General features: G+C 35.3%; 1 long non-coding RNA gene across 11 annotated transcripts in view; it reads right to left on the bottom strand.

Moving 5' to 3' along the window:
* The window catches only part of LOC109455360 (uncharacterized), a 624,916-nt gene that overhangs the window by 556,132 nt on the left and 42,506 nt on the right, over positions 1-26,278 (bottom strand). The window contains exon 5 of one of the 11 annotated variants that reach the window (XR_012494820.1): positions 23,279-23,780. The exons of the other annotated variants lie outside the window; for them this stretch is intronic. This is a non-coding gene — a long non-coding RNA (uncharacterized LOC109455360). Of the gene's footprint in view, positions 1-23,278; positions 23,781-26,278 lie in introns of those variants that run through there. 11 annotated transcript variants of the gene reach the window in all.

Raw genomic sequence — 26,278 nt, 5'->3', positions numbered from 1 at the left:
CACACAATCAAGCAGACACATAAAAAATTAACAATCGTATCATACTTCACATAGAACCATAAATTACTCAAGTACCCTGAGGAGAGAAGTTGGAATCAATTGAGGCAGTAACTTTGGCCTTTATACCAATGCCCTGGTGTGCTTGGGGTGGGTGTTGACAGCAGTGAAATAAACCTCTCTAAGCAGCTCTGGAGAACGCAAAAGTGAACAAGTGAAAACTGAAGTAGAAGAATCAGAGAACAAGAAAGACACGGTCATGATGAATTCATCGGATACTTTATGACCCATGGGAGACTGCCTCTGAGGGAATCCCAAAAATAAACAAGAGACATTCTGAGGATGTTATTTGCAGGCAGTCAATACAATGGGGACACAGCCTATTACACACTGGGTAAAAAAAGAAACAGCTATGTTTCCTTATAGTCATAAGCTGCAAGACCTAGAATATTTGGATTATTTATATGGGACAAGATAAGCTCTGGATTTAGCATAGAGAAAGACATGAATCAGAGAATCCTGGACATAAACATAACTTGAGTGATTTAGAGAACAACTAGGACATTGTAGCCAAACTTTTTAATCAAAAACAATTTAAATTTGGAATTATTTTAGATAAAAAGGCAAGAACGATAATGTAAATGTATCATGAACAACGGCTAATGAGTAATACAATGTATTGCCCCTGAAGTTAAGACAAGAAAAATAATCAAAGGATGACATGAAGCCCATTATTGTAATTAAGGAATCACTGTTTACTTACATATGATAGAGTTATCCTTTCACAAACAGAAGTACTGCCTTCATAATAGACATGAATTACATACAGATATACCAAATAAGATTTGTAATTATTTAAAGAGTTCATGGCATAAATGTTGGGCTTGAAAATAATGTACATGTTCAAAAGTATTGAAAATAGATTTTTTTAACACCAATTTATTTTTCATTCTGTTTCCCTCTATTTCTTTCTATACATTACCATCAAAATGTGTTGTTTCCCCAGAAATTTTTCAGTTACTTTTCCCCTTGAAAAGTATTCATGGCAGTCTACATATGATTTTTTTGACAGTGTAGTAGAGTTCAACACACAGAGTTTAAGAAGTCAACATGCGAAGACCAAGGCTCCTGGATACACAGTCTACCTGCGAGGTGCCATCCAAGGCAGATCATTCCTCAGTGATTCTAATCAAATTACACGATTCCCCCACATCTTACAAAGTCCCTGCTCACATACATACATACCACCATTGCCTTCACATTACCAAGCAGTATGAGGAGATCTTTTGTGCAGGAGAAAGCTACTCAAATGCTCATAAAGGGTATTATAGGGCTCTATGTATCTCAGAGATCACTTCAGGAGAATATTCTGGATAAGCCCCAGTAACCTAAAATGGCCCTTGGAGCAGCAGCAAGTAGTTTTCGAGAGCTTGTAGTTCCTGCCAGTGACTTGAGTCAAATTTTGGAACACATCCCAAGGGCTTAGGAACCTCCAAGAAAAACCTCCTTGATATTTGCCAGCTTTACTTACTATGCATCAATACACATCTGGGTATCAATCCACTTTGAATTCGGAAGACACATGTGCATTTTCTACCTTGCTGGTTATTAAATGTACCTTAATTTTGGTTATAAGTTTACTGGTTTCCAAGTTCTAGCTCTGAATGAAGTATTGATCTTATTAACCTATTATTTAGAACAAATATTTATATCTGTATGTATTAGTCGGGGTTCTCACAACTGTACAACACTGATAAATTTTTAAAATCTAAGAATTAAAATTTATATTCATCCAGAATAAACACACACAGTGTAACTTGTAATTTTATAGCATGATGACATGGGACAGGAAGAAAACTAGAGATTTGGCATAACGTATTCCATTGTTTTACATCAGATCTAATACTATCAAAAAAGGCGTGGCTTCAATTTTTACCAAAAAAACCTGTCAATTTCCCTATCTTCATTATACTTTTCTAACTTGAAAGAAAGAAATTAAATTAAAAGAAAGGTTGCAAGGGCTGCCATATGGCCTTCACCCAAAAGCCCCACTCAAGTTTCATCAACTGTCCCAGTAATATTCTCTGTGAAATGGACCAACACAGTATCACTCGTTGTACTTACCTATCATGTCTCTTCAGTCGCTTTCAGTCCAGGATGGATGTTGTGGGCCACTTCCCTAAACAATCACCTTCCTTAGGAGTGTTGACCACCTCTGTTATGTCATGTCCTTCAATCACCTTCCTCTGGACCAACACTTCACTGGGGCCATGTCCTTATTCAAGCCCTGACCCCTCCTTCTGCGGCTCCTTTTTTCACTCTAATATGCCTAATGAGTTTGCACTGAATTATTTCCAGTATATTGTTTCCTTTTAAGGGTATTGAGTTCTGCTCTGGCTGGCAGTTAAACTACTGGCATGTCTTCTCGATGCTATAGGGTTTATTTCATGCTTTGTTACAGGTCTATTTGGCTTTGTCCTTAGGCCTGGAATATGGCTCTTACCTTATTTTCTAGTGCTTATTCCTAAAATGTAGACTTTTTCATTCCTACAAATCGCTGTGGTGTGCATCATGGTCTCTCTGCCCTGCCTGGCCCTGAACACAAACATCCCAGCACTGCCTGACTTCTGGTACCACCCTTCAGCTATCAGCCCTGCAGCAGGTGCTCTCTGCTCGGTCTCACTGTCTTGCCCAAACAGGGTCCAGCAGCAATGTCACCTATAGAGACCTCCATGCAGACTTCTGGAGCTCCCTTCCATAATGCTCTTTTCCCAACAAATTGCAGCCACTTGAACAGTCCCAATGCTGATCTCTACCTGCCCAGCTCAGTGACACTGTGACTCTGGTTGGGGTCCCTGTCCCTGCTCTGAGAAAGTGAAAGTGCTCTAAAGCAGAAAGGCATAGTGAACTTGGGGCACATCTTGCAGGGACCCCTTCTTTCAATGGTCTGCACTGCCTATAGTCCAGTCTCAGAAACAGGTGCATTATATACTTTGTCCAGTTTTATAACTGTTTAGAGCAGAGAGTAATTTTGCCACCAGTTATCCTGTCATGGCTGGAAGAGAAATGGAGTCTGTTTTCAAAGGTGAAATTAATTTAACATGTGAAAATACAGTCAGATACACTGAACATAAATTAAATTGAAGTGCACACATTTGAAATTTTTAAAAGGGTCTTAGAAAGCAAAATATATGAGAAAATGCTTTTAAAAAATATTAAGTGAATTTGAATGACTACAGCAATACTTTATTTAGCACAGCTACATAGTTATGATTCTTGATAGCACTCATCAACCAGTATGGCAGAATTTGCTCTCATGCAAATAAGTGCTCAGCCCCTTTACTGCACTTTCCTCCATTTGCATGACACTTTCTCTTTATTTTGTTTACTCCCCAAAGGTCCCTTTTAGTGCTATTACTGCCTATTATTTGAAGATGCTTTGATTATTTTGCAAAGAGTAAGCAAGCATGGGTTCCATTAAATTGCCAGTTTTACTAGTGAGTCTAACAAGTGAGTTCTCAAATTGAGGTAAATCATGCCAGCTCTAGCAAAATCTACCATTAAAACAATTCTTACGAATATAGAAAAACAAGGTCATCAATGAACACCGTGTTTCCCCGAAAAATCAGAAAATAAGCCCTAGCATTATTTTTCAGGATGACATCTGCTGAACATAAGCCCTAATGTGTCTTTTGAAGCAAAAATTAATATAAGACCCCGTTTTATTTTTGGGGAAACACGGCAACTGTATGTTACCTTACTGTATGTTAATTGATCTGAACAAATGATGTTGGGGATGCAATTTCATAGGGACCGTGCCAGGTTGACTGTGATAGCACTGATTTATTCATGTTGCCATTTCCTGGAATGCCTTCACAGTGCTAACTAAGCTTGGTACAACTGTGTTAATGTGTATCTTACTCTGAAAAATACCATCTTTAAAGTCTGTTAGGCTTTTACTGTGTGCCTAAGAAAGGTAGCATAACTTATGGAGACTGATCACAATATTGATCATAATATTAAATTTTATATTCAAATGCTTATATACATGCATGATTAGTTGGTTTTTAAACATCAACTTAATTATATGACATGGTTGTAATGGGTGTCCTTGATGCCTACCAGTGGAAAAAGAGTGCCAAGGCCTCAAGGAGTGACGACTGGGATGTTGCCAAAATTTAGCAACACATATGTCCTCCTCCATACATACCCCCTAAGATTTTCCCAGTGTAAGAAGAAATCTACATCCACAGCTCTAATGAGCCACACTACAGAGAACAGAAGCATTATGGCAGGAAGCTTACTTTTCTTATGTTGCCACTTAGGACTTTCAACTAATTTCAAGTTTTTGCTAAGCTGAAAGGGGTCAAAACCACTGTTCCTTTAAGAGATGCAGATATTACTAAACAGTTTTCACTGAGTCCTAGTTTCGCACAGAAATCTTTGTCACTCAGCCATGTAGCATGTAAGCAACATGCAAAAGAGTCTCCGCAGAGACTGTGGATGACATATCAGGAATTTAATTCAGCAGTATTTAATGTAAATTTGACTTGGGTGATTTACCAAAATACAAATGATTTTTCTCATGTAACTGAAGTATAAAGGAAACCCATGTTGATTCAGCTGTTCAAGAAATTGTTCATGACTTGTGATAATGATGTTTATGAGAATTACTGCATTCTACAAAGAGAAAAGTATTGTTTCAATGAAGGGATATTTGCCATTCTGTAATGCATTTAGAGAAATGTTTAAAAACTCATGTATTAACAAGGGTTATACGTGTGTTCTGTACAAGCTACTTTGACAAGTGTTATTTCAGGGAACGGATGTGGCATTCTTGCTGGAGGCTCACGGGGATGTCCAAAAGAGGATTCAACCCAGAGCAGTGGTGCCTGGGTTCTTTTCTCTGCGCAAGAAAGAATTCAAGAGCAAGACAGATCCAGGAAAGTGAAAGTGATTTATTGAAAATGGAAGTACACACTTGAAAGGAAAGTGCCAGCAAAAGTGCGAGTTGCCCTGAGGAAGTCTCCATGGGGGTGGGGGGTATGTTTATGCTCCTAGGGCAGGAATTGGTGACATCCCATTGATGTGGTTCATTCATCTCCTACCCTTAAGCAAGTCCCTCTGTTTCCTGCTTTCCTTCCTTATTTAATTTCCCCAGAACTGTCATGTCGTCAGATGCATGATGGGAATAATAGTAACCACAATGTAAATAAGATTATAATGACATTATAATTAGCTAAAGGTCAGATCTGGGTCATAGGGATCAGCCAAGCTGGATGAAACTGGTTCTTGCTTTTCTCCAGCTACAGGTACTGGATACAGCCACTAGTTACTTGTGTAACCAGTGAGGCACCTCACCAGTTGTACTCTGGAGGGGGTTGTCAGTTTCCTAGGCTACCTATGCTGCCTCAGTATCTCTGCGCAATGTATTTGTAGAAGTAGTTAAACACACATGAAATAAAGTTGTTTATAAGAGTTGTACATGCAGGATACTTTGAGAATTGTGTTATTTCAGGGAATGAATGTGATAGCTCTTCTGTAATATAGTCAGAGAAGTGTTTAAAAACACACATAATAAAAAGAGTGGCACCCATTTATTATGAAAAGAAACTTCTTGGTTTTTCTTAGTGATGTGCTTGCCATTAATAGAAAAGAAAGTGTTCATAGTCTCTTTTCTCCTATCAAAAGATGGCTACTCTACCTCTAAGAATATCTGTGTTCTAGGCAACAAGAAAGTGGAAGAATGAAGGGCAAAAATTAAAAGGACCACAGACTAGTCCCTTTCACAGCACTTCCTGAGACTCCTCTTCTTCCACACACAGAAACTTCTAAATGTATATCATTGGCCACTACTGTGTCAAATCATCACCCCGAATGTTAAGGGAGGTTGAAAGATAAGTAATTATATTGGGTTCTGTTATTAAGCAAAGCAAAAATAGTTATAGGATAAGAAACTAGTAATGTCTGTCCTAGGGTCTGTTAAACATTTTTGCATTTCACTGGCTGTGTCTGATTTAATCTTATTTATCTCTGGAACATCAATTGAAATCTTGAATTTTATTGACTTCTTATCTACTCCAAGTGAAATCTTGAGTTTCATTGATTCCCTATGCACTCCAAGTTCCAAACTGGATATTACTCTGCCTTCTTAGTTGGATATTAAAAAATAAAGATAAACTTAAAGCTATGTATCACACAAAACTTTATATTTAAATAGGTCTAGAAATTATTAATAGTAAAAACAGGAGACTACTAATTATTATTGATTTAATGATTATTAAAAGAATACTACAGGTTTTTGAAATTATAGACTTAGATTAGCTATAAACTATCTAAACGAGATGAGCCTTATAAGAGTGGTTCAAAATTTATATATACCCATATTAAATGAAGTAAAATCTTAGACATGTGGACTGAAGTAACAGTGGAATGAATACTATGTGAGCTCAATATCACTATCGCAGAAATTAAAAACTCCATGATATAAAAGATTAATGGGATTGCTCTGAAGAGAACATACCCAAGACTTTAACTAGACAAGAAGCAACCAACCTTGGCTAAATTCTCTGAGGAAGTGTCTTTGTGCTGAAGCAAATTATTGTTGAAAAGGATTACTACAGGTGAAAGAGATGAGAAATGCTGGTTCCTGAGTTTATGGAAACCTATAACTATCAATTCAAATTGACCAATAACTAGATCCTACATGACGTGTCACAGACACTAGATTATTTGGTTACTCCTATCTCTTATTCTACTGAGTGAAAAACAACTACTTGTCTAAGGTCTTTTTCTAGGCAAATTAAAGTATAAAATAACCAGGCAGTAAATTTTAAGCAATAAAAATTAAATATAAAATAACAGTTTGTGACATTAGGGCACATGATAGCAAAAATCTATTCTCAAAGAGTATAACCTAATACCATAAATCTACTGATGGATTGAATGCTCTAATCAAAAGACACAGGGTAACTGAATGGATAAGAAAACAAGACTCATGCATATGCTGTTTACAAGAGACCCACCTCAGATTGAAAGACATACATACATAGACTGAAAGTAAAGGGATGGCAAAAGATATTCCATGTAAATGGAAATGAGAAAAAGCTGTGGTACCAATACTTGTATTGGACAAAATAGACTTTAAAACAAAGACAATACTAAGAGACACAGAAGCACATTACATAATAATAAAGGGATCAATCCAATAAGAGGACATCACCCTAGTAAGCATCTATACACACATATTGGAGCATCTAAATATATAAAACAAATATTGACTGACATAAAGGCAGAGATTGACAGAAACACAATCATAGTAGGGGACTTTAACACCCCAGTGACATCAATGGACAGATCTTCCAGACAGTAAATTAACACGGAAACAATGGCCTTAAATGACACACTAGACTGCATGGATTTAATTAACATTTTTAGAACAATTGACCCCAAAGGAGTGGAATATGCATTCTTTTCAAGGGCATGTGGAACATTTTCCAAGATAGATCACATGTTAGGCCACAAAACAAATCTCAATAAACGTAAGAAGATTAAAGTCATACTAAGCATCTTCTCTGACCAGAATAGTATGAAACTAGAAATAAATTACAAGAAAAAAACTGAGAAACACACAAACACATGGAGGCTAAATAACATGCTGCTAAATAATGAACGGGGCAACGATGAAACCAAGGAAAAAAATCAAAAGACACCTTAAAACAAGCAAAAATAAAAACACAAGACCCAAAATCTATGCTACACAGCAAAAGCAGTCCTAAAAAGGAATTCCATAGCAATGCAGGCCTACCACAAGAAAGAAACAAACAAACAAATACTCAAATAAACAATCTAACTAATTTACACTTAAGGAAACTGGAAAAAGCACAACAAGCAAAACCCAAATGGTGTACAAGGAAGGAAATAACAAAGATTAGAGTGCACATAAACAAAATAGAGACTAAAAAAAAAAAAAAAAAAACGGTACAAAATATCAGTGAAACCAAGAGCTGGTGTTTTGAAAAGATAAACAAAATTGACAAACCTTTATCAGACTCATCAAGAAAAAAAGAGAAAGAGTATTCTTTTTCTTTCTTGATGAGTCTGATTAAATAAATAAAATTAGAAACTAAAGAGGAGAAATGACAACGGAATCACAGAAATACAAAAAAAAAAAAAAAAAAGAAGAAGAAGAAAATACAACAAGCACTTATATGTGATCAAATTGGACAATCTGGAAGAAATGTATAAACTCCTAGAAGCATACAATCTTCTAAGGCCGAATCAAGAGGAAACAGAAAATTAGCAGACTGATTACTACCAATGAAATCAAATCAGTAATCAATAAGCTCCCAACAAACAAAAGTCCTGGACCAGATTCCTTTACAGGTGAATTTTACCAAACATTTGAAAAAGAATGAACATCTCTTCTCCTCAAACTATTCCAGGAAAAATCCAAGAGGAGAGAACGTTCCCAAGTTCATTTTACGAGGCCACCATTACCCTCATTCAAAATCCATACAGAGACATTACCAAAAAAAAGTGAAGGCTGATATTCCTAATGAACACAGATGCAAAAATCCTCAACAAAATATTGGCAAACTGAATTCAGAAATACATTAAAAAGATCAAGTGGAATTCATTTATGGTATGCAAGCTTGGTTCAATATGTATAAATCAATTAACATGATAGCCCACATCAACAAAATGAAAAATAAAAATCACATGGTTCTATTAATAGATGCAGAAAAAGCATTTGACAAAATCCAGAATTTATTTATTATAAAAAAAACTCTCCACAAAGTGGTAATAGAGGGAACAAAACATAATATTACAAACCCACAGCTAATATCATGCTTAATGAAGAAAGGCTAAAAGCATTCTCCTGAAGATAAAGAATAAGACAATTATACCCACTTTCAGCACTTTTATTCAACATAGTACTGGAAGTCCTAGCCACAGCAATCAGATATGAAAAAAATGAAATAAAAGGCATCCAAATGGGAAAGGAAGAAGTAAAACTGTATTTGCAGATGACATGATATAGAAAACCCCAAAGATTCCACTGAGAAACTATTAGAACTTATCAATGAAGTTAGTAAAGTAGCAGGATACAAAATTAATATTTAATAAAGTAGAATACAAAATTAATATTCAGAAATTGGTTCCATTTTTATATACTAAAGAGAAATTAAGAAAACAATCCCATTGATAATTGCATCAAAAAATAAAATATTTAGGCATAAATTTAACCAAAGAAGTAAAACATCTGTACCCAGAAAATTATAAGACACTGAAGAGAGGAATGAAAGAAGATACAAATAAATGGAAACATACAGCATGCTCATGGATAGGAAGAATTAAAAAAGTTAAAACAGCCATAGTACCCAAAGCCAATATATAAATTCAATGCAATCCCTATCAAAATACCAACAAATAATCCTAAATTTCTGTGGCACCATAAAAGACCTCAAATAGCCATAACAATCCTGAGAAAGAAGAACAAAGCTGGAGGTATCATGCTACCTGATATCAAATTATACTACAAGGCCACAGTAATCAAACAGCATGGTAACGGCATAAAAACAGACACATAAATCAATGGAACAGAATAGAGAGACCAGAAATAAATCTATGCCTATAAGGTCATTTAATCTATGACAAAGAAACAAGAATTTACAGTGGGGTAAAGATAGTCTAAAAAAAATGGTGCTGGAAAAATGACAGATATATACAAAAAAAGAAAGAAACTGAACCACCTTTTTATACCATATACAGGAATAAACTCAAAAATGCCTTAAAGGATTAAAAGTAAGACCCAAAAATATAAAACTCCGAGAAGAAAATATAGGAAGTAAACTCTCAGACATTACCCTTAGTATTATTTTTACTGATATATCTCCTCAGGCAAGAAAAACAAAAGAAAGAATAAACAAATGGGACTAGATCAAACTAAAAAGCTTTTTCACACAAAAGAAACCATCAACAAAACGAAAAGACATCTTACTGAATGTGAGAAGGTATTTGCCAATCATACATCTGATAAGGGCTTAATATCCAAAATTTATAAATAATTCATACAACTAAACAGCAAAAAAACCTATACAATCCGATTAACAAATGGGCAGAGGACTTGAATAGACATTTTTCCAAAGAGGATATGCAGACAGCCAATAGAAAAATGAAAAGATGTTGAATGTCACTAACCATCAGCAAAATCAAATAAAAACTACAATGAGATACCACCTCACCCCAGTCAAAATGGCTATCATCAATAAATCAACAAACAACAAGTGTTGATGAGGATGTGGAGAAAACGGAACAGTTGTGCACTATTGGTGGGATTGCAAATTAGTGGAGCCACTATGAAAAACAGTATGGAGTTTCCTCAAAAAATTAAAAATAGAACTACCACATGACTCAGTAATTCCACGCCTGGGTATTTGTCCAAAGAAATCCAAAACACTAATTTGAAAGATATGTGCATCCTTATGTTCACTGCAGCACTTTTCACAATAGCCATAATATGGAAACAACTGAAATGCCCATCAATAGATAACTGGGTAAAGAAATTGTAGCATACTTATACAATGGAGTATTTTCTGCCATAAAAAAGGAATGAAATCTTAACCATTTGCAACAACATGGATGGACCTAGAAGGTATTATGATAAGTGAAATGAGTCAGACTAAAGACAAAATAGTATATGATCTCACTTATATGTGGAATCTAAATAACAGAATAAACAAACAAAACAGAAGTAGACTCAGATACAGAGAATGAAATGATGGTTGCTAGATGAGAGAGGGGTTGAGGTGATGGGTGAGAAATGGGTGATCAGGAAGTACACATTGGTTGTCACAAATAGGAATGTGAAATACAGTGTGGGGAATATAGTCAATAATGTTGTAAAAACTATGTATGGTATCAAATGGGTGCTAGACTTATCGGGGGATCACTTCTTAAATTATATAAGTGCCTAACCACTGCACTGTACACCTGAAACTAACATAAAACAATATTGAATGTCAGATAATTAAAAATATGTATATATAGCCACAGAATGTAAAGTATAGCACAGGGAATACAGTCAGTGGTATTATAATAGCTATGTACCGTGTCAGATGGGTAGCAGACTTGTTGGGGTTATCACTTTGTGAGGTGTGTAAATGTCTTATCATTATGTTGTTTTGTACACCTGAAATTAAAAATAAATAAATAAGTAAGTAAATAAATAAATAAAATGTAGACAAACCTGTTAGTTTACTTCTTCTAAAAAAATCAACTTTTGGCTTTCATACATTGTGCCACATTCAAACACCAAGATACATTATTTCATACATTGGTCAGCAGCTTTCTTCAACCTTCACAGCTTTCTCAGCAGTCCTTTCTCTTGCCCTCTTCCCTGCCTTCCCACCCACCGTCTCTAACACTGTCTTAGCTACTCCAGCCCTTTTTTAATTCTGAGCTCCTGCAACTCCCCTGCACTCTCCTATCTTCCTTTACTAAAAAGGCTGTGTGTGGACATGAAGCCCTCTGAAGAGAACTCATCTCCCTAGTGGGAAGGAATGGAGTTAGACTTCAGGTAGCACCAACCCTCCTGGGTTATCTGAAAATCAAAACTGATGCAATTTAGAGCTACTGGATAAAGCTGTGAGCTTTCCCAGAGGTGGAGACCTGCAAAGTTCAACTCAGAGCAGCTCAACATAATTCAAGTTGCTGAGATTCTCCCCAAAATTCTAGCCACGTCAGAAGTAATTCTGAGGATATCACTGAAGGGAAAGAGCTGAAATCAAAGAAAGTCATAGAGACAGTGAACAGAGTTACATTTTATAAAATTTTGTGAATTTTTGTATTCAAAGTGTTTTACTTTCACTGATTAATTTTATTGCTAAATGTCTGAACACTTTTTACCAGTTTCGTTTTTTCAAAAATGTGCTCAGAATTCATGGAACAAAATATTAAGAAAAAAACAAAACAAAACACTGAAATGCCAGTATTGTCATTTTGCTTAAGTAGTGCTATCAATACGTAGCAGGAAGCCAATAGATACTGTCTAAAATTTTATAATAAAGAAATAGCTATAGAAACACTATTTTGTATAGAGGCAAATACCAGAAGGAATTGAAAATTATCTTTATCCAATAGGATATTGATATCGTATTTCTGTATGATATGGACTCATATCATTCTTTCAATATGTATTCTGAAGTTATAATAATTAAGACGGTGGGATGTTGGCCTAGAATCAATAAACTTGTGCCACTCTAGAAGTGCAAATATTTTTACAAATGAAATTTGTGATAAAGCAGACTTTTCAAAGGAGCTAGGAAAGATGTGGTTAAATGATTGCCATTACCTCAGTAGATAATGTTGTGCACAGATAATCATAGACCGCATCTGCAAAACTAAGACAAGATACCCTCAGGGCAGAAAATAAAATCACACGTTTTTAGTAAATAATAAGTATTGTTTTGGTGGTCTTCAAATTTGCCATTTCATTTTTAGTTAAGAAAGCCTACTGATATCACTAACAAAATTTACATGTCCCTTACAAAGCATAGTCTCTCCTTCCTTAAAAAAGAAAAAGAAAACGTCTCTAAATCTCTTCTATAAGTTAGACTGAATCAGAGGTCTGAGTTGAAGTCCCATCTCTTCATACCAACTTTGGGTAAACAATATCACCTTTGAAGCTCTACTTCTTTATTTAAAAAAAAAAAAATGGGGAGAATACCTTCTGATTAAAACAGGGTACCTCTTTTAATTTTATGGCAACCACATGTAGACCTGCTTTGAAAATAGCAAAGCACTTAAAATGAGTAACTGATAGAAGAGTGATTATTGCTTAAAAGGACAAAGCTGTATAGAATCCTTAGGAGAAAAAGAATATTCCCAGGATTTGGAAAATGTTCATACTAAGGGTCAATGTTCCTGATGAGAGTATGTTGCACTTTTTCATAGTTCTATTTTAGAAATAACACATTCCAAGAATAAATTACTATATTTTACTGCTAAGAAGTACTTGAACGCAATAAGAAAATGAACAACCCAATTAAAAAATATGCAAAAGATCTGAATAGACCCTTCATCAAAGAAGATATACAGATGGCAAATAAGCATATGAAAAGATGCTGAACATCGTATGTCATTAGAGAATTTCAAATTAAAACAATAATGAGACATTATTACACACCTATTAGAATAGGCAAAATCCAAAACACAATAACAAATGCTGGTGAGTTGTGGGTTAACAGGTACCCTCATTTACTGCTGGTGGGAATGCAAAATGGTATAGCCACTTTGAAAGACAAATTTACAATTTCTTACAATAACTAAACATACTCTTACAAGATGATGCAGCAATTGTGTTCCTTGGTATTTACCAGAAAGAGTTGAAAATCTGGGTCCACACAAACACCTGCACATAAATGTTTATAGCAGCTTTATTTTTGTTTATTTTTTTTAATTTTTCAATTATAGTTGACATTCACTATTACATTAGTTTCAGGTGTACAGTATGGTGGTTAGACATTTATGTAATTTATGACATGGTCCCTCCGATAAGTTTAGCACCCATCAGACACTACAAATAGTTTTTACAATATTATTGACTATTTTCCCTATGCTGTGCTTCACATCCCCTTGACTATTTCTTAACTACCGATTTGTACTTATTAATCCCTTCACCTTTTCCACTCAGCCCCTCAACCCTACTCCCATCTGGGAACCATCAGTTTATTCTCTGAATCTATGAGTCTGTTTCTGTGTTAGTTTTGTTTGTCTGTTTATTTTGTTCTTTAGATCCTCCATATAAGTGAGATCATATGGTATTTGTCTCTTTTTATCTAATTTGTTTCACTTGGCATTAATACCCTCTAGGTCCAAACATGTTGTTGCAAATGGTATGATTTCATTTTTTTATGCTTTATTCTTCATTGTCAAGACTTGGAAACAATCCAGCTGCCCTTCAGTAGGTGAATGGATAAATAAACAGTGGTACATCCAGACAATGGAGCTATCAAACGATGAAAAGGAAACTTAAATGCATATCACTAAGTGAAAAAAGCCAACAGAAAAGGCTATATACTATATGAGTCCAACAATGTGACATTCTGGAAAAGGCAAAACTATGAAGACAGTAAAAAAATCAATAGTTGCCAAGGATTGGGAGGAGGGAGGCTTGAATAAGCAGGGCAGAGGGGATTTTTTTATAGCAAGAATCTACTTAGTACAATACAATAATGCTAAATACATGTCATTATACATTTGTCCAAACCCATACACTGTACAACACCAAGAGTGAACCCTAATATAAACTATGGCCTTTGGGTGGTAGTGATATGCCAAGGTAGGTTCATCAATGATAACAAATGTACCAATCTGGGGCAGGATTTTGATAGTGGGGAGAGGCTTGAAATATATATGAAGGCAGAGAGTATGTGGGAAATCTTGTACCTTGCGCACAATTTTGCTATGAATGTAAAACTGCTCTAAAATCTAAAATACTTTTAAAAGTACTTCATTTAGATATATGTGTGTGTGTGTGTATACATACATTCACACACATATATATATTTTTTCATTTGCTAGAAGCATAAAAGTACATTCAAATAATAAAAATTAAAATTTAGCTGCAATATAGGGTGGACAGTTTGGTTTGTTTGTTTTTTTATAGTAGACAGCAGTTTTTAGATAACACTATATGTAAAATCCTAAACATATCTGGTTCTTAATTTATTCTTTGCCATAGTCAATGTTATAACAAACAAATCCTTAAGTGAATTTGGAGACCATAGAAACTATTTAAATGGAGATAATTGGCTTAAAGTATTTAGTATAGTTCAATTCCAAAAATTCCATAATAATGACCTTAAAGGAATCAAATCTGGGATATTATAGCACCAGTGTCTATTTAAATTAACTTCTGAAAAGCACAGACCTTAAACTTAAGCCAACCAGTTCACTTAAGAATTTTTTAATTAAATGACAAAAACTTGGAAAGTTGGAGAAAGTTAGGCACACTTCACACCAGGAAATAACCTATTTGAACAGTATAATAGTTGGGACACTTTCAATTTCAAATGACAGAGTACCAATTCAAACTTGCATAAGAAAAATAAAAGGAGTCAGGAGATTTATACTGTTTCCTGGGAAGAACAGGTGTAAATCCACCCAGGTACTGGATTAGGTCTCCCTCTTCCTCTTTCCTGCTTCACTGACCTTATTGCCTTCTTCCTCCCTCCCTCCTCTCTCCCACTCCTTTTGCTCTCCATCTCTGCTTATCTGAGTGGTTTTTTACGCCTCATTGTTATCTAGTGAGGATTTGATTTCTCCAAGTAGTGCAGGATGGGCATGGCATACAGTTGACTCCAGGCTCACAAATCCTGGATTAGCCATACCAGAGAAAGGAGAGGGCATTTATTTCCCAGAGTTTCTACATAAAATCCCAATGAAGTAATCTGATTGACTCAGCTAGCATCATCTGTCCATCTCTAGGCCAAAATATGTGTGGGCTCCATTACAACCTCATTTGCATTGAATAGAAAGTGCCCTAAATGAGGAGAGCAGAGATGGGTAAAAAGGAGTAGGGAGGGAAACTAAGAAGACCACAGTTTGATTAATATATTTAATTTGGTTAATGTTGATTAATGTATTTAATAGAAAATCATGTTGTTTTAAAAACAAAAGTCACAGAATTAAAATTATATTTCTATGGGGAAATCTGGAAAGGAGTTATTTCTGGAAACTGATAATGAAGATGTAGAATACGTTAGCCAATCAAATGACACTGAATACTTCAGGAAGTATTTTCTTGAAAACTAAATATGGCTGACATTTTCCTTTATTATTAACTATACTCTCCTGTCAAGACGAGGTTCATTCTGCACTGGCCTGATTAGATTAAAAATAACAACATTTTTTCACTTTGTGGCTATAGTCAGTCTTTAGAGCTCTGACTGTTTTACATGACAAGTGATCATAGGTTAGAATTCAAAGTATTATTAACAGTGAATTATGTTTAAATAGTTCTCCATGTAAATAAAAACAAAATGGTTTTATTTCTGAGATGAAGTCTAAAGTGAAATATAAATAATTACCATCCATTCCATGGATAATTCAGGTTTCTAAAATCTTGTTTTCCACAATTAGATATGTTGAAGGTGTGGAAGTTTGCCCAAATTGATTATCATTCCTTGTCTGTGTTGACATTTCAAAATTCACATTATGATAAATATTTAGATTTTAACAAAACCTTCAATTTCTTTAGAGTAGCCCTTTCCAGACTGAGCTCCCTGGAGTCTTTTCTTTCATGAAAATATTGATTGCAACAGGCTTCTTCTGATAGTGTCTGCTCTATTCAATTAGATCCCAGTGAACATAACAAGAGAATTCATAAGCGAAATTCACCTTGAATTCAATGATTTACCAAAGATTTGAAGAGTAATCCTCCTTAACAGTGTCTCCAAAATCCTAATTCGCAATTCTGGAAAACAAACTTGACCTTGTTCCCAGTTTCATTTCCATATCCTATCTCAGTATGAGTTTAGACCCATAGTATGAGACAGGATATGAAAATGAAACTGGGATTAGTGGTATCTCAGGTTCTAATGATGCTACCTCTAGCCCAGCTCACAAATATCCACCAGTCTCTTTCCCTCATGAAGTTCCTGCAGTGCATTAACTATTCACATATTTACACTATAATTAGGTTTGGTAAATAGCTTGGGGGTGGCAGAGAGAGAGGAGATTTTAGAAGGCTAAGGTTCCTCACTATGTACAGTCTTTTTCAATGCTCTTAGTCACAGGGGTAAGAAAAGTAATTCCAACTGCAATCAACTGAGAAGCACACGCAGAACTGACTTGACACATCTTGGCCATTCACACACTGAACTGAACAGTTCTTGGGTCTGAGATTCTAAATAACATCTGACGCAGGACTTTTCCAATGTGGAAGAATATTTTTTTCTGTAAGCCCTGGACCTTGACCTTGCTCTCCTAGGCCCCCAGAGATTTGATTCATTTTTGGACACCTGATCGCAACTGCTAAATACCTTCTGCTCTCATCTGTCCCCTGTTCAATTTTTTTGGTTACCTGGATGCAGCAACTAGATTCTAGCCTGTGACTGCGTTTCTGTATTTTGACTTACTCTCCTTTTTAGCCTTTTTTCAAGCTAAAGATTTTTCTTGTATCTGTGTTTTTATCTACTTTCATCCATCACATTTGGGCTTCTAGCTTCTATTCCCAGATATATTCCCTCTCTAGTGGCCGCTTGACTAATATATAATACAACTAATAGCAATAGGAACAATATAGGGAAGAAAGCATCCTTCAGTTAAACATTCTCTATAGAGAGTCTACAAATAATATAAACATAGCTAGACAATCAAGAGTTGGTTGTGCAGAGGGGTTGATTATACCTAATTACTCAGATGTTTTATTATCTAAGACATTTTCATTTATTCTGTGTTTTTTACTGTGCAGCTTTTACCATTTCACTAAATCAAAATATTAACATTTCTTAAACCAGAGTCTAAAATAAGATTTAGAACTTGTGGATTTCACTAATTTGTTCACCATTGTCAAATCAAAAGTCAACACTCTGTAGAAATATTTAAAATCTAGACATTTCCAAATATTGAAACATTTTCTCATTATTATGCTGAGGTTTACATGGGTGTAGCAAGGAGAAAATGAATTGTCAACTTCTTCTGGAGTCGTGCGGGAGAGAGTCAATTTATTGACACCAGTAGCTAAAACATTTCTTTTAACTATTATGATTTCCTTTTAGATAATTTGTACATTATCCACTCACCCAATTTTATCATCACATGTGTAATTGTTTCTGGATGTTATATATAAAATACCTGCTTCAGTGACTATTTAAAATTCAGTGTAATAAGCAAAAACAATTTCATCCTTTATCATTTTAGCATTTCACTACACTGACAAGAACATAAAGCCTTGCAAAAAAAAGCAAAAAAAAAAACAAAAAAAAAACAGGATATCATTCATACCTGTGTTTTAATCTTATATCTTAAATCTATTCTTGTATCTTGAGCCAGTTCTTTCTTATAGTTTAAGCTATTTGAGTATAGCTGCTTTGTTAGGTAGGATTTTTTCCAAGCTTCCTTTTTCAGTTGCTCTCTAAAGGTGCAAAAATAATCCTGTCACAACAGAGAAGAAGAGCTTATAAAGATGCTTTAAAAACCTTATCACCAGGAAACAGTGCACAGTGTATTGTATAATATAGTGTCTTAAAATACTTCTGCTTACCTCCTCATTGATGCTGCTACAATATTTACATAACACTGCTAACTAATTCTTCATTATGTAGGTTATTTATCCTTTCTCTTGGAGACTGTCTTCCTAGCACATTTAATATTATCAAATTGAAGCACTGTTTTTATTTCTACCAACTGTTTAGCTGCAGTGTATCTCTTCTCAGTTCTGGGTTGCACTGTTGGGTCAGGATTCATGTTTACTGCTCCTTGGGGTAAGAAATGAAAGAGTAGGAATTCTGTGGCAGGACAGAGTCTTGGCTAGCCATCAAAGCAAGTTGTTTATGTCTTCAGGATGGGTTCAGAACCAAAAAAGAAAAAAAAGAAAAAAAGAAAGGACCTGTTTTGGTTCAGAGGAATAGTTGTCTTGGGAGCAAAAAGCAAAAGTGGAAACTAATATTTCAGAAATTGCTTCAGTAGAAAGACATTTTTAGTGCAAGATACTTCAGAGGCTAGGGAAAATTATTTGGAGCATTAAATATTTTCAACACTGTCAATGTTGAATACATGTTTAAACCCTAGGCTAGATGTTTGTGTTAACATTTCATGTTGAAGAGTTGATTCAAACCAGGAAAAAAAAAAAAAATTCCGTGTGACCAAGAAACACTCCAAGGCAAACAGCATGTAGTGCACTTGTCTCCACCTAGCATCAACCTGATGGTCAAGCTACATGGACAAAGTCTTTGAGTTCCCTCTTTAATACTTCAATACTCTGTTAAGCCTGGTTTCCCACTGATCTTCTTACACATGTGTCTGCCATCACAGCAGTGTCTCTGGCCAAGATCACCTAGCTTCAAACACAGTTGTTGGTCCCACTCCACAAATAAGTCACCTCATCAAGCAGCAACCAACAATGTCTTGGCTCATACCCACACCCTAATCTCCTGGAGCTTAAGCACACTGCTTCTCAAATGCATTCCTCTTCCACCAGCCAGGGAAATAAAACCTAGAGGTCACTTCTAAGCTCGATTTTTCCATATAATTTCTACCAATTCCCCAAGCAACTCCAAAGGTAGATATTTACAGTTACTAAGTTGCTGAACTGTCTTAGATTTGTTACAAATAAAAAAATAAACTATCCAGGTTAACACTTTTTTTCCCTCAGTTGAAATGATAAGCATCTAAAATTTTAGAGGTTCTATAAACCTGTAGATTTTTCTTTATGTACTAAACTTGGCTGTGTATATATAAAGTGGCCATACACCTTTTTCTCACTAAGTAAAACAATAAAATCTGGGTGATTCTGTCAAATAAGTGAAGTAATCCTTCTAAAACTAAACTCAAACCATCATTTAATGAGCAAATCAGACCTCAATGTATCTAAAGAGCTAAATAATAAAGTTGTGTGATAATTAAGTCTTTGAATATATCTTACTAAAGTATAAAATCCTCTAAAAATAAAAACAAATATTTATTATTGACTAACCAGTATAAACCTGATGCTGAACTGTGGCCATTCCCCAAGTTGCCTCTCAATGTTGTGAGTGGGATTTTATCATCCCCTTAGAATAAGGAGAAAAACAGCCTCCCAGAGACCAAGTGACTTCCCAAGGTTATTCAACCCATGACTGAGCTCCGATTTAGTTCTCCTAGCTCCAGCCCTGTGTTATTTCCACTACATGATGCTGAAACTCTTCATCTGAAAATTTAATCATAAAGACTACTACATCATTAATCTACAAACATGTTTTCCTTCTACTCTGTAAAACTTGCTGAATACAAAATGCTGTCTTCTGTTAAACTGCATAACCTTGGACATGGTTAGGGTAAGTGTTGATCTATTGAAATAGATCTGATTAAAAACCTAAATCAAAATATAGAACTACGAGTATGAAAAGCAAAAGTACATTTTCCAGCTCAGCTCATTGTAAGTTCTGTTTTCAGCAAGAATGTTTTAGATGATTTATAATGGAAAAATTTCAAATTACTTATCACAACAAAAATACTTGTTTATACTTAGTAGTTGTACATAAGCATATTTTAAACAACTTTGAGGGGATGAACATGATTGAAAACTCTTTATACTAATTTCTGCCTGATATAGAGACTTATAACAGATGCATTAAGAAGACTTAATAAACTTCACAAGGATAAAACTTACAACAGAGCACTATCTTTAATGCTGAATTTTACCTCTAATAGGACACTAGTTTGGGTACATTAATGAGCTTTAAAATCTAAGTAGATTTAATGTATTTGGGCTTTTATTTTTTGTTTACCCATAATGCAGAAAAGTATGTAGTCCCATATGAAATTTTGTTGAACTGTAGATAAGAAGTCAGTTTTATGATCCTGTAAATAGAAGTACATATGATACTAAATGTGTTTAGTGATATTAAATAATAATATTGACGTAGTTCCACAATTTACAAGTAATACGTTAGTTTAACTTCTGGATCAAAGTATGGTATGCCACAGGTGCCATCAGAAATGGGACATAACTGAATGACAACAATTCTGTTTAAGTAAAATTAATGACAGCTAATATTCCACAGATTCAGCCATTTCAAGTATACTGTATTTATCTTTGAAGCTTTATATTCTTATATAAGTCATAATGTAAATAAAATACATTTTATCCTTTCTCTGTGATCCCCAGGGGGCATTTGTGGGCATTTTCTGTGTTAAGAAGTTTACCATTGTTCACACACACACACAAAAAAAATCAAAGTAGGATAAAAGGCAAACTACCTATAGATTTTTTTTTTAAACATAGGGTTAATCATTTCCCATATTCCTCTAATTACTCTAATTACTCAATTACTCTAATCAGCATATTACTTTATCACACACACACACACACATTTTATTTTCTTCCTTCTCATAACTTGCTTCTTGGTTACCTGAGCCAATCCAAGTTTCAGGTCCTCTGAATACAGTGGTTTTTCCACTTATTTTTAGTTTAAAAATCCTTTTCAGCATTTTTCTATGCTAGCAACTAGATTCATATAGAGCTTATAGTCCCTGCATAATCCAATAAAAAATAGTTTATGTGTATTTAATGTGCTTTATAAATAGTAATATTCTTACCAATACATTTGACCCTCCAAGTCCAGAAAACTATTTGAGAAGTTTATGTAACTTACACAAGTGTCATTCCCCTAATTGCAGTCCTGAGTCTAGAACACTGTATCTTCCAATAGGAAGGCTGCCCTCCTCTCATGAACAAATCAGACTCTAAATTTCCTGAGCCTTGACTTCTTACCTATACACGTATAATGGAACTAACAGCTAATATATCTAAATCTTCTTCTGTGTGCCTCCATTTTTCTTAGTTTCCCAGCCCCTCCTGAGAAGTTTGACATTCTACGTAGTTTTTCAATTTCACTATTATCATAAGAATATTATGTCTATACTACTTGAATTTCCTAATTCCATTTCATTGGCTAATGAACCAAATCCAGTTCCCTTTTAAACTATAATTAAAGCTGCATTATTGAAAAAAAATATATAAGATATGAAAAAAACTAGCTTGTTTTGAAGATGGAAAAGAAATCTGAAGTTTTTTTCCATAGAGAAAAAATTTTTAATAAGAAAAATTAAGATGACGAGAAACATTCAGATATAGATTGAAATTACACATTTTGATGACAAAGATTTCTTTCTCTCTCTCTCCCCTAGTTTTCTATAAGAACCAAGAAGCACAAAATTGATGATAATTAACATTTCATGGCCAAAATAATCATCGAACTGTGAAAGGGATAAATGGTAGTTGAATTCATCTATAAAAGAGAACATGCACAATAGAAAGAAAAGGGTATAACCAAAAACAAATATTTAAGAATGGCTAAGAAGTATAAGAATGATTTTGTAAAGACCAATAGCCAGAATGTAGTAAGGTTTGCCAAAACTGCTAAAGACACACAAAACCGGGGTTTGAAGTTATTTTTAGAGAAAATGAACATGTTGCTTCAGAGTAAAATTTTTACAACACATGACAAAGAAAAAGCTTTATCACTCAACTTTTATTTTATTTCCATCTTCTCTGTCAAGGATCGCAAAAATAATGTTTGTAGGAGGAAACTGAAGCACAAGAAATGTGAGATTGTAAGAAAGCAATTCTTTCCCTAAATGACTTTACATCTCTTGTCCCAGATGAATTATACTCCAAGTTATAAAAGAAACTTTCAAATAAAATTTCTGTATCATTGAACTATTTCTTGAGGCATTGTGAATAATCAGAAAGAAAATCACTAGAGAAAGAAAAAAATATTATGATTTCTTTTTAAATTAAAAATCAAAGGATTTTGTAAACTCTATAAAATTTGCAAGTTTAATGCAATTACAAACTCTGATCAATGGGAAATTAAAATATCATAACTGTAATTTCCTCAGAATTGAAGGGCATCTGTAGATTCAAATGGGAAAGGCAAAAGATAGGCAAATGAGGGAGATTTCAACATCTTTAACTCTGTGTTAATCTAAAAGTAGTTCATATTTCTCCAAAGGACACCATTTGTAAGTAAAAAGGGATTACAGAAACAACATAAAAAGTTAGTTACTGCTTTAAAGAAAACACACGCATACTCACACACATACACACTCCACTGAATTAAAATAACGAGGTTTCCTTTCTTTTATTAGAAAATCGCAAAATTCCCTTCTCTTCCTTTCCTGCACTACCTGTTGTGGATAGCTCCTGCTATCACCGGATGCTGTTCTTGCTGTGGGTTAATGTGGCTCACCATCTAGGCTGCAGAGGTCTTTATATTCTTATTTTTTTAACCTACCTGGTAGACTTTGACTTTCTGTTATTTATGTCTTTATAAAAGACCAAAAGGTTCTTCATTTTCTCATTCACAGATAACCCTAGTTGGCTTGACCTGCCAACATGCCAGATAAATAAATAAATATATATATATATATATATATACCCACACAAACATATATATGTATATATATTTGTATATATTCATATATATGTATACATACTTATATACGTATATATGTGTATATATAAACATATATATAAATAAATGCACATATACAGAAGATGCCAAAAAGATGTATACATGTTTTAAGAAATGAAAAAAACTATTAAAATTGCTATACTCAACATATACCAATAGAATACAAGTCACATTTGACTTCTGCTATTACAAAGGTGCTCAAAATGGTTACCATTGGCATAATTTTAATACAGTTTTTTTTCCTTTCTTAAAATATGTATACTCATACATTTTTTGGCACCCTCTGTATATCCATATATGTATGTAGATATATACAAAGTGTGATCAGAACATATGGTGAATGTCTAAATTTTTTTAAAAATGTATTACAGTAAAAGACACACTGCAATCAATCCCCCTTAAAATACTTGCCCTCCGTTCAAACACATTTATCCCATCGTTCTTGCCACTTTCTGAAGCCTTTCTGGAAGTCCTCTTTCATCAGTGTCTTTAGTTGCACTGTCATGGCTGCCTTGATGTCCTGAGTCGATTCAAAGTATTTACCTTTCATGGTCATTTTGACTTTGGGGAAGAGCCAGAAGTTACACGATGCCAGATCTGGTGAATAAGGTGGATGAGAATACACTGTAATGTTTTTATTTGACAGAAATTGCTGTAACAGAAATGATATGTGATACAAGTGTTGTCATGATGGAAGATGAAACCGTTAGCCCATTTCACAGGCCGCTGTCTAAGCATATTGTTTCTTAAACACTCTAATAAGTTCTTATAATATTCAGAGTTCACCATAGAGTTCCTGGGTACAAACTCAGCTTGCACAATTCCATCAAGGTCAAAACACAAATTAACATCACCATGTTGACCTCAACAGATCTTGATTGTTGTACTTTTTTCACACAAGGAGAACTGAGTGAATTCCACTGAGAACTCTGAACATTGGTCTCAGGATCATAACCACAGACCCAAGTTTCATCTCCCATGATGACATGCCATAAAAAGCTGAAACCTGAAGTGGGACAATCACACAACTCCAACGAAATTGACAAACACTGTTGCTTTTGTTCAACAGTCAAAACATGTAGAACAAATTTCCCACTCACTGGCCTCACGTTCAACTCTGTTGTTAAAAATGCTTTGAACAGAACCATAGGAGATGTTCATACATATCCTCAGAAATTTCCCTAATAGTCAAGCGCCTGTTTGATTGAATTGTTTTGCCTACTCTTTCAACATTTTCTTGGGTTTTTGATGTTGAAGTATGTTCCAATCTCTTCTTGTCCTCAACCGATTAACAACCATTATGAAATTGCTTGAACCACTTATAAATCATCGTCATGGTCACTGCAGCATCACCATAAACTAATTTTAACATTTCGTTTTTCTTTAGCACTTGTTTTGCAGTTTGAAACAAAAATTTCATGTTAATGCGTTGTTTCATGATTTATTGCACACTTTAAAGCACACCTTCTCTCAAGCGTAGCTCACACCTGACTGTACCAAACAGGTTGAAACTTGTCACACATTCTTACTAAGATTTGATGCACCACTTCCCATATTGAAGATCCTTGCCTTTCTGTTGGATGGCACTTGGCAGCAGTATTCACTGAATTTGTTGATCACACCTCATATGTGTGTATGTATATGTTTGTGTGTGTGTGTGTGTGTGTGTGTGTGTGTGTGTGTGTGTTTAACCCTGAATGCAATTTAAGTTCTCAGGCTGGGAGCCAGAAAACATAATGAGAGAGATATTAAAAGAACTGCTTGCCAATTTCCAAAGTAGGTAAATGTTATGCTTTCCTCCTCTCATGACCACATCAAAATTACAACTACAGAAAATCCATCACTGAGAATTGCCTGAAGTCTAGATGAATGGAAGATCTACAAATAAGGACATACAGATAAAGCCACCTCAAGACAGGAGGGGTGAAGATGCAGAACAGGCCAATCTTCCACCCATGTGTAGCTGTTAAAAATTTGGAGAGCTATCTCGGCTGTGGAGGTCCCCTCTGAGGATCGAGGGGTCCCAGGATCACACCAAGCTCCCCATCCCAAGATTCCAATGCCACGAAAGGAAGTCTCTACAACTTCTGGCTGTATAAACTAACTGAGATTGTGGCTAAGTGAGATGGAGGGCAGCTGAGTTCCAGACATTCCTCTTAAAGAACCCTTGCGCAGACTTACTCGCTGACAGATTCACTTCTTGAAGTTCCAGTACTGGGGCAGTAGTTTGAAAGGCACCACGGCCATATGGGTAAGAACTGTTGTCTGGCTTCAGGACGAGGGCTGGAGAAGCAGCTTTCCCCCAGACAGAAGTGCTGGCAGAAACCGTTGTTTCTTTGTTGAGTCCTCCCCAGTCCCTGCTTAAAGACATGAGCAGCCACCATGTCTGAATTTCCATCAACCTGCCTAATACACTTTGCCCCACCCTGATGATTCCCTGAGAACCAACCCCACACTAGTTGATGGCCCACCCAAGCTGCTTCCAATGGCTTTTCCATACAAACAGCCTGTCTTAGCTCATGCTGCAACTGTCCTAAAATCTCTCAAAGGTTTACAAACCTCAAACAAGCATCATCTGCTTTGGCATGTCCTGTACCTCTGGCTGAGCAGCCCCAAACCCAGCACTTGTGATAGCCAGCCCTGGTTCATGGCTTGGTCTATCAAGGCACTTCCAAGACCAGTAGGGGTGGTGGCCATCTATAGATTGCTTTGTGGCTCATGCCAGCTGGCCTTGGGCAGAGCACAGTCTGCTGCTGAACTTAGCCTGCAGCAGGGTCCCTCCCAGGAAACTCAAAAGCCAGCACACCTTGTGGCGGGCTTCAGACTGAGCTGGAGCATTACCCATCTGCCTCTGTGGATGACACACCCAAAGGGCAGACTGGGCAAGCAGAAGAGCCCTGATAAAGCAGATCCTGCTCCAATATTTAAAAATAAAATAAAAATAACTGTTCAGGAGGCATCTGAAGATAGCTGTTGGAATTCAGGAGAAACAATGCTTATAGATATAGATTTTAAGAATCACCTACATCAAGTAATAACTAAAGAATGAGAAGAGATACATTATTGAGGGAATTGTGTAGAGGACAACCAAAGGG

Source organism: Rhinolophus sinicus, linkage group LG03 (genome assembly GCF_036562045.2).
Source record: "Rhinolophus sinicus isolate RSC01 linkage group LG03, ASM3656204v1, whole genome shotgun sequence".
NCBI classification, from domain to species: domain Eukaryota; kingdom Metazoa; phylum Chordata; class Mammalia; order Chiroptera; family Rhinolophidae; genus Rhinolophus; species Rhinolophus sinicus.
Note: the sequence above shows the minus strand (reverse complement) of the source record. Positions and strands in the feature narration are given on the sequence as shown.